This window comes from Fukomys damarensis, unplaced genomic scaffold, assembly GCF_012274545.1.
Source record: "Fukomys damarensis isolate Sample0158 unplaced genomic scaffold, DMR_v1.0_HiC HiC_scaffold_39, whole genome shotgun sequence".
Taxonomy (NCBI): domain Eukaryota; kingdom Metazoa; phylum Chordata; class Mammalia; order Rodentia; family Bathyergidae; genus Fukomys; species Fukomys damarensis.
The window spans coordinates 128,041,793-128,052,437 of NW_022900951.1; the positions used below are offsets into that span (position 1 = coordinate 128,041,793).

The window sequence follows — 10,645 nt, forward strand, 5'->3', positions numbered from 1 at the left end:
TGCCTGAGTTGGGGAGTGAGGATTGAGAAAGGAAAGAACACTCAAGCCTGAGTGGAGACCAAGAGAAGTCTGATTTATTTCACAGAAACAGCTCCTTTCATAGGTTCACATCAACAGGAAGCACCAAGCAACTATTTGTATCTTTTATGAAAAGACCGGATTTTCTAACTCTTTGCAAAGAACATCAGATCTTTGGCTGTCTCTTTGAGTTTCTCCCATTGCAGCAACAAGTTTAACAAACAGAGTCCTAGAATGTTACAGATTGTATCAATGCCTTGGGTGTAGAGGTGAAGAAGTTTCCTTTTAAATGTCAAACTCCTAGAGGGCCATGGCCGGGCTCCCAAAGACATCATATCCATCATTGTTATATTTAAAATCACATGAAAATATCATCACAAGTCCAAATCAAACACTTCTCAACTCATTCAGTAATGCCAGTATTATTCTGATGCCAAAAGCAGAAAAAGTTTTTAAAATAATGAAAAACTACAGACCAAGATGCCACCTGAACTCAGACATAAAACTTTTGGAAAAACACTAGTAAATAGAATCCAAAAATGCATTTAGAAATCGTCGTAGTTACCAGGTAGGGTTTATTCCAGAGGTGTAAAGCTCATTCAATATTTGAAAACCAATCAACATGATTTGTTATATTAATGGACAAGAGATAATATGATTATAACATTTCATGCAGCACAAGCATTTGACAGAATCCAGTAACTATTCATGACAAAAACTCTCACTAAACCACTAACCTCACTAAATAGGGAGGAAGCTTGAGCAACTTCTGTAGAACATACTCTACAGAAGACCTATGGTTAACATCATATTTAATGGCAATAAACTGGACACTATCTTATGAAGACTGGGAACAAGGAAAGATATCCACTTTCCTCACTCCTAATTTGACATAGTACAAGAAATTTTGACCAGAGCAATATAATAAGAGAAAGAAATAAAAGTCACATATATTAGAAAGAATCTCAATTTGCAGATTATGCAATTGTCGCCATCAGATGTCTCAAAGAATTTATAAAAATAACCCCCACAACTAATAAGTGTTTGCAAGATTATAGGATACAAGACCATCTATTTATATAATCTCAAAGCTTTTGATAAAGCTGTGTAATCAAAATTGTGTGGTATTGGCAGAGAAACAGACATGTAGATAAGTGGAATGGAATTTAGAACCCAGAAATAGACACACATAAATTTGCCCAGCCACTTTTTTGACAAAGGCACAAAAGCAATTCAGTGGAGGATGGGTAGTTCTTTCAACAAACAGCACTAGAGTAATTGGACATTGATATAGACCAAAGCAAGACAAAGCAAAACTCAAACAAACAAAAACTTCAATCTAAACTTCACACTTCATAGAAAAATGAACTCAAAATGAATCCTACATTTAAATATAAAACATAAAGCTATCAAAATCTCAGAAGACAACAGGAGGACATCTGTGGGACCTAGAACCTAGTGATGAATTCTTAGACGTGGCACCAAAAGTATGATCTACAAAAGAAAAATTGATAAAGTAGCAATTAAAACTTTTGCTCAACAAAATATATGGTTGAGTATTATAGAACAAGCTGCATCTATATAGCCAACACAACACTCATCTAGAATATAAAAAGAAGTCCCAGACCTCTACCCAGTGCCCCTCCAGCCTCCGTGGTTCCCATGCAGCAGAGCCATCTGTCCCCGGGCAGTTCCCTGAAGTGCACTCTTACACTGAGCCTGCTGGGAGTTCATGCTCGACTGACATTGAGGGTTTGACAAAGCAGCTTTTCGATTACATATTGATGCATTTTACATTCCTCTCTGATAGGAAACAATTAGAGTGTCACACTGAGCTATGCAAGGAGAGAGTGAACCAAACTGAGCAAATCATTCCTATGCATGCTGGAAAATCAGTGCAACTGAAGAAAAAGGTGGAACATGGGAGAGAAGAAATAAAGTCTAAATTGGAACAACTTATATTATTTCTCTAAAATGAACTATATGTAGGTAATTTCAAGATAAAGAGTTGGATATTTTAGCAAAACGAAATGAAGGAATAACAAAAATTTTCAGATCATGTCTCCTCATCAAAATATCTGTCAAAGATTTGGAGAGCAAATGTATAAAATGAGACATAGAATTCCTGGCGAATGTTCAGAGTATCTACCACAGATACCAAAACTCTAAATATCCTGAAACTTTTTCATTCAAATTCAATGATTGTGGTTACCAGCTTCCTCCACAAAATTCTGGCCCAAATAAAATTACCAAGCAATTTCAAATGCATGTAGTTCTAGATTCTGAAACAGTACATTGTAAACTTACTATCTCAGAAGATAGAAAAGCTGTATGATGTGGAAATATGCCAAAACTACCTCACAGACCATGTAGATTTTATCTCTGGTCAGCAATTCTGATAAGCACTGCTTTGCGGTAGAAGTGAAAGATAAACTTGAATTGACTATGGGTACCTGCAGGGTCTCTTCCAAGAAGGACAAGGAATCAGAACCAACCAATTTTAGGACAGGATGGATTATGGGGAATTGAACAGACTAATCAGACTAATTATGTTGCACTAGGTCCTAAGTAAATTGTCTTTTGCCAGAAATAATAACTAGTACTATTGACATTTCATATACTCTGAAATGGGTGAGGTTTCTTTTTACAATCTGAATGAGAGAGCTCTTCCGGATATTTTTAATGACCATTTCACAGGAGCAGATCTCTCTTATTTCATTGGTACTGACTCAAAACCCTTAAAATCTGTACAGTAACAGATTCTGAAGGATGATCTATTAGAGGACTCTCATTTGTTTTTATTTCAGTGAACAAAACTAAGCCAGTGAATCTGGTCAACGGTTCTGTAGTTTAAAAAAATTTTTTTCACTGTAAACAGCCATAATAATTTTATCTCTTTCAGGAAGTTCTAAGTAAATGTTATTAAAGTACTCACTTTATAGGTAAATTATGGGGTCCTATTAGAAATTCTTAGATAAAATTTTGAGAGTTATATTCTTTGCTTTTCTTGTTGCTGAGATGAAATACCCAACACTCGAAGTTAAAGGAGGAAAGGTTTATTTAGTTCACCATGTGTATAGGTTTCAGGCCACAGTTGGCTCCAAGGCAGAGACGCTTCGCAGAGGAGAAACAGTTCTTGGTGTGGCAGGCAGAAGGCAACAAAAGCAAACAATTGACAATGGGAGCTTCTTTCTCCCCCTTCTATATTCTATCCAAGCTACCTGGCTTGGTGTGGGTGCCAAACCAATCATTGGATTGATTTAATAACCACACACCCTTAATCCTAGCAGCCTTCATCCTAGCATTACACCATGAATCAATCACCCACTTAGGTCCAGCCACCTCTGAAAAAGCCTCACCTATGACCGCATGAGGCTTTGGGGGAACATCTAAATACAAGCCAGAACAAGAATGTATTACCTAGAAGAATATATTACTCCAGCAGTTGCCAATAAAAGTCCATTCGCTTTTTTAGAAACTCCCAAAACTCAACAGCAGAAACAAGCAAATAAATAATCAAAAAACAAAACCCTAATAATACAATTAGAAAATAGGCAAAAGATATGGAGAGACACTTCACTGCAAATGATATCCAGATGACGAGTAAACACCTGGGGAGATGTTTAACATGATTAGGTATTATGGGAATTCATATTAACACCACAACAAGATACCACTACCTATCTAAAAAATTCTGCACAATACCCACATTGGTTTCCTGACCTATGGAATGAGGGCATCATGGCAAAAGAGTCCAAGTAGCAACCTCTACAGCTTCTTTGCACCAATGTAAATCAAAAGAAACACCACATGCTTAGGGGCCAGTTTCAGAAATTAGCTCTGTCATCAAAGACATGAAAAATGTAGAGAAGGAAATTCCTATCAAAACCTTATTTCATTCGCAGTTTTGGCCTGCACAGCAGGTCTTGATAAATGTTGCAATTTTGAACAAAAGGCCTCACATTTGTTTATACTTTTCCCATTGAGAAGTGGGTCAACGACCCCTCGCCCTTGAATCCAGGCAGAACTGTAACTTCTTACATAGCAGAACACAGCAGACCGGATGCTGCAAGACTTCCAAGGCCGTGTCACTAAAGGCGATGCAGCTGTATGCCTTAGTCACTCTTAACACTTGGTTCTTGAGTCCTGACCCACCCAACACAGAGTCAGACCCTGAGCCTGCCATACCATAAGGAAGTCCAGACCATGTGGAAAGACCCAGTCCAGAAGGTGCTTCAGGACCCATGGAACTGCGCCTCCCATTGGTGTGACCAGACTGCATAAGCAGAACACATATGCACATCAGTACACAGTGGGTAGGAACAGGATTATCACCCACACAGTGAGGCTTCTGGGAAGAGCAGGGCTGGTCCCCCAGAATGCTGAGTGTCCCGAGATCCATAGCCTGCTGCAGTTGAACTGAGGTTAGAGTGGGACTGGTGGGTTCCCACGTATGAGTAGGGCATTGTGTGGCAGGGCCATCCTGCCAGCACCAGGGAGGAAACCCCAGGCTTTTTGGCCCAAGTTTGGAGCAGGTGGAAGTGGGAGGAGTGGGGCTGAAAGTGGTCAACTGTCAGACACTAGAAATGAACCCTTGCAGAAAGGAAAGTCAGAACAGGTTGGGAAGGGTCAGGGGCACAGGTACCTGGGAGGCAGGTTAGTGAAAGAGCGTCCAGAAGGTCATAGCTTCCAGCCATCCAATCAGTCACCTGGGCCATCAAGCCATCTTTGCCGAGGCCTTGGACGTCACGGAGCAGAAGAAGCCATTCCCGATGTTCTCTGTCGAAATTCCTAACCCGAAGAAACTGTCAGAGCAATGAAATGGTGGCTTAATGTTACCGAGTTTTGGAATGGTTTGTTAATGCAGCAGAAGAAACCTAAATTGTGGACACTAAATGACTATGGGTCGCTGTAAGCTTAAACGAGATGTTATTCCAATTGCTGCTACAGTTCCAGATGTGATCTATTTACTATCGCAATCTGCACTCTTCCCAGAGTTTTCCATGCAGCTATTGATCCGAGCAATATCGAAGGTTCTGCTACGTTACTAGTCGGGACACAGCACCTTGCGAAGATAGAGTTGTTAGGGTTTAGAGCTCGAATGTCCCCCAAACTCCCAAGGGCTCAGGGGCAGGGCTTTCATGGGGTGCTGTGCTCCTGAGTGGATTCAGTTCAGGGCGGGCTGAATGTGCTGTTAGGAGGTGGGACCTGATTTGAGGTGGGTCACTGAAGAGTGAGATGGAAAGATTTATTTTCTTTCCTGGGTCCTGAGTCCCCCTTCACTCTCTGCTTCCTGGTTGCCATGATGTGAATGGCGTTCCTCCACCAGATCCTTCTCCCATGCCCTTAAAAACTGTAGGCCAAATAAACCTCTCTTCTTTTCAAAATGTGGGTGCTGGGAACTTTGTCCCAGCAATGAGAAAGTGACCCAGACAGAGTGTTGTCCTATAGGACCTGTGTGGTAGTCAGTTTTCATTGCTGTGCCAAAATACCTGACATAAATCAACTTTGGGGAAGAAAACTGTATTTTGGCTCATGGTTTCAGAAGTTTTCGTCCATGGTCTGCTGGCTCTATTGCTTTTAGGCCCTTGGCAAGAAAATGATGAAAGAAAGCTGCTTATCTTGCAGCCAGAAAGCAGAGTGTAAACGAAAGTGTGAGAGGACAAGATACAGTCCTCAACGTAACGCCCTCTGACCACTTCCTTATCTAGGCTGTGCCTGTCAAATTTCTAGTATCTCCTGATAACGCCATCAAATCCTTTGAACACACGGGGGCCATTTTAGATCTAAACCATAGCAAGGGCTCATACTCAGAATCAGAGTCCATTAAGTGGACAGTTTTTGTCATGGTCAGAATATAAGAGGTCTGGAAAAGAGAGCTGTGGTGGGGAATGGCACATCCCACATGTTCTGAATGACATAGCTTCAGAATGTCTGCTTCACAGCCTCATGATTCTGCACCTGGTTGCTTCCAATACTAGTACCCAAGAAACGTACATTTTTACTTAGAGACCTGAGAGTTACTCTGCTTGCCTCAAACAGAGCTGCTTGGCATTTTTTGGCTCCTCCTGTCATTGCACACCCCTTTCCTCTCCAGCAGACTTATCACAACTCATGGGCCACCAACTCTAAGACAGCTCAGTAAAGGATGTGACAAAAGACCTCACTGGCTTAGCTGGCACGGTGACACATGGCTCTAATCCCAGCACTCGGGAGGCTGAGGCAGGAGGATCACAGTGAGCTTGAGGCCAGGCTGGGCTACATAGTGAGTCCAAGGCCAGCCTAGAATACATAGAGAGATTCTGCCTCAAAAAACAAACAAACAAACAAACAATCTCACTGGCTTATACCAATGTGATTCATACCTCAAACATGGACATAGTGCTGTTCTAAATAAAACTGAGGCTTTACTAACAAAGAAGACAAGGAAAGGGATAGTTGTTATCTAGCCAACTTTTTTTTTGTGTGGTTCTGGGAACTGAGCCCAGGGCTTTCCCATTAAGCTACACCCCCAGCCCTTTTATAGTTTTTTGTTGTTGTTGTTGTTGTTGTTTATTTTGAGGCAGAGTCTCACTAAGTTGCTAAGTTGCATAGACTGAACTCAAACTTGCAATTCTTTGCCTCAGCCTTCCAGAGCTCTGGGATGACGGGTGTGCACCACTGTGCCTGGTACTACTAACTATAGCTACCACATATGACTAGTGAAACATTTAAAACCAGTCCTGCATATGGGATCTGAGAGCAGGACAATGGGTTGGGAACTTAAGAGCTTGTATGAGGGCCACAATGTGGAGAATTTATGCTATTACCGACTCTTTTCTTGGAGAGCAAGAAGGGTCATATTTAGACTCTGCTGTAAGTCCCTTTCTTTGCATTGTTTTTCTGTTTTTAATGTCTCCAGTCCTTCCCTAAAGTCTTATAGAACAGTGTAGCTTTGTGTGTACTGTGCTATGGCAGTGAGAGATGTGATATAAGCAACTTTCAGGCCTGTCCTTAATGCTCACTCATGCGATGTCCACATTTCTCCTCACTCACTCACATAGCATGTGTATAAATTTGGATTGATCATATCTGCACAGTTATCCCTCCAGAGCTGGACAGCGATGGTTCCAGGACCTTCTTGGGTGCTCGAGTCCCTTATACAAAATGTGTAGCATTTTCATATAACCTATACATGCCCTCTGATACGCTTTGCATGATCTCTAGCTGACTTACAATGTCTAATACCATGTAAAGAGCTGTGGTATAGTATCTTAGGAATAATGACAAGAAAAAAAATTTGTGCATTTTCAGTAAAGACACATTTTTTAAAGACTTTTGTTTTTTAGTGTACGTGTGTGGTACTAAGATTAAACCACCTTAGCACCGAGCTCCATCCCTAGCCTCTTTTAGATTTTTATTTTAACACAAGTTCTCAGTAATTCACTATGTTGCCCATGCTGGCCTTGAACTTGTGATTCTCCTGCCTCATCCTCTCAGGATGAAAAATATTTTTGATCCTTGTTTGATTGAATCCTCATATTTGGAATCAACAGATAGGAAAAACAACTGTATGTGTTAAATTCATTCTTTTGTTTCTTCTCAAATTCATTCTTTAAAGAAGCTGTTTATTGAGTTCCTGAGCCCATTCCACCCTTCCAATCCATTTCATTGTTGGTTAAAGCTTCTTTATCTGGAAACAAAATACAGCCACGCACCACATAACATATATAGAATGGTGGTCCCAAAAGATTATAGGGCAGCCAAAAATTTCCCATTGCCTAGTGATGTCATCGAGCAACACATTACTCGTGTGTTTGTGCTGGTGTTGGTACAAATAAGCCCACTGTATTGCCAGTTGTATAAAAGTATAGCACAGACTATTATGTGTAGGATGTAAAAATAAATGACTATGCTGTTCACATTCTCTCCACTCCAGTGTCTACACTAATAATTCAGCCCGATTTAACAGTGCCTTCTCAACCCTTTCCAGTCAGGAATCTTCAAAGTTTAATTATGTCCTGTTTACCCATACCTATTTGCAAACTCCTACTATTCTTTTCATATGAAAACTTTCTTCTGTTGCATTTGTCTTTGCAAATTGTTTCCAGGAGGGATTGTAGAGGTTAACTCTAGTTAGAGGTCTGGAAACTTTGGGGTGGGAGAGTTGTACCTGAGGAAAATGAACTTTGTCCCCCTCCTCTGCTCTTTACTTCAGGAAAAGGGGTAACATACAATCGGACAAAGAACAAGGTGGTGTTTTTTTGTTTGTACTCAAACAATGGAGGTTCAATAGGAGTTGGGGATTCTGCTAAATCACAATTCTCCCAATTATTCTGTTTATTCCCATTTCAAATCTCAGCGTTTTGTGCTTTTCTGATCACTGTCCTACCTTTTACTCAGAGAGCTGACAGGGCTGTGAATTCATGGAATTTTATAATTTGAAATGGTAGTAGATTAAAACACAAAAGCTTGGATTTTTTTCTTGTGCTATAAGTGTTAAGTGATTTCTCGGGCAGTTATAGAAATTCTGTCCCCAGTCTGAGTCAAAAATTCAGGGAATTTGATTGTTTGCCATTTTAACTATCCAAAACAGTGATAAGTGGCCTCCTACCATGATTTTTAAAACATTGTACTTCCGTAAACACAATGTAGCAAATGTAATTTTAACACATCTTTTTCCCTCACTTTAAAATCTTTTTGGTGTGGTGGCGCACGCCTATAATCCCAGCACTCAGGAGGCTGAAGGAGGGGGACTACTGTGAGTTTAAGGTCAGCCTGGGCTACATAGTAAATTCAAGGCCAGCCTGAACTACATAGTGAGACCTTGTCTCAAAAAATAAAAACAAAACAAATCCTTGGGAAGAATCCAATTTGGTTCCGGCTTGTGCCCTCTAGGAGTTGACTATATAGCAGGGAACAAAATAGACAAAAATATTCTGCCTTCATAACGCTAGCATTCTAGTGGAGACACAGACATTCAAGTCGATTCAAAGCTGAGGGGCGGACCCATACAGAAGCCTGGAGGTGGGCAAAGGCCCTGCAATACTAAGGAGCAGCTTAAGACATCTTGGCAGGATGGTGTGCATAAGAGCATGAGTGAAGGCCATGAACTCAGGAGAATCATTGTAAGAACTTTAGCATTTACTCTTACTGAGATGAGGCATTAGTTTCCTATGACTGTTAGAACAAATTATTCACAAACCAAGCGGACTAAAACCCACACAAATTGATTTTTTTTCCACAGTTCTGGGAGCTAGAAATCTGAAAACATTCCACTCTTGTAAGGACAGTTGTCATGAGGTTTGGACCCTGCCTGGGTAATCCACGATGAGTTCATCTCAAGATCCTTACCCTCGTTACATTTTGCACAGACCTCTTTCAGAGAAAGTCACATTCCCAGGATCTGGAGGTTAGGTTCTGAACATAGCTTGAGGACCCATCTTCCATTTCCTACCAATGGGAAGCCTAGAAGATTTTGAGCAGAAAGGGGAAGTGACCTCATTGAGTTTTGTGCCCCTTTCAAGCTTCTGTGTTGAGAAGAAGTTGTAACTGGAAATAGAAGGAAGAAGACCTAGTGGAGGTCACTGGAAAAAGTCTAGGGAAGTAATAACAGCAACAGCACTGAGAGAAAAAGTCTAGGGAAGTAATAACAGCAACAGCACTGAGTAGTGGTCTGGATTTCTTCTGAAAGCTGAGCTTACTGGCTTTGCTAACAGGTTTCAGGATAGGTGTGTGAGAAAGATGGAGCCTGTAGGAGAAACACAAATGGGTATCTCAAATGCACGCAGCCACATATGCACCACTGAAGTCTAGAACAATGCAGAAGTGGTAGAGCACCAACGGATTGGTTGATATTAGGGACTCTGATGAACATTACGTGATATTTTTCAGTTTTTGCCTTGCACAAAGTCCCTCACTGCAGCCGCTATCGACCTTTGACCACTGAACCCTTGACATGGAGCCCAGCTAAGGGGCTCAAGTGGGGGTTAAGTGTAAAACACACACAGGAAAGACTTAGTGTGAAACGAATCGTAAACTGTCACATCATGTTACGTATCGCTTACACGTTGAAATGCCATTATTTTGGATACATAGGGGGTAAATGCAATTCATTTTAAAAATCAATTTCACCCTTTTCTTTTTACTGTTCTTTCTTGACTCGCACTCTATTCCTATTGGCCAGCGCTGCCTGAAGCCGCGTCAAATTCCAAGCAGAAAAGGAGTTTCAACCCCTCTGTGCCTCAACGTCTTACTTCTTTAATCGGCACCGATCTGACACTAGCCTGACGGGATCGGCGCGTGAAAGCAATTAGCTGCCATTCACAGAGCTCTAACCAGTGTCCAGCCACGAGGGCCAGAATGAAACTAGGAATTCTCCTGAAAGCCGCGCCGGTGCCACTCCCACGCGCTCCAGGTGGTGGAACCCGAGGGTCGCACTTCCAGCCGCGACCGCCAGAGGATGCATGTCTTGGGGCGCATGCGCAGTTGCGCCACCGCAGTGGCTGAGCCAGCCAATGGGAATTGATCCGACGACCCGCGCGCGCCTCAGGTTCCACCCCCCCAAACGGTCCCTCCTCTTCCCGCCCCACGGCGCTGCACGCAAGGGGCGGTGTGCGGGTGGGCGGGGCTTAGCGGCGCGGCCTGA

At 41.8% G+C, this 10,645-nt stretch overlaps 1 protein-coding gene across 1 annotated transcript in view; it reads left to right on the forward strand.

Annotated features, from left to right (window-relative positions):
- Window positions 1-10,645, forward strand: part of Dkc1 (dyskerin pseudouridine synthase 1) — a 30,928-nt gene that overhangs the window by 9,680 nt on the left and 10,603 nt on the right. The gene's annotated exons all lie outside the window — the stretch shown is intronic.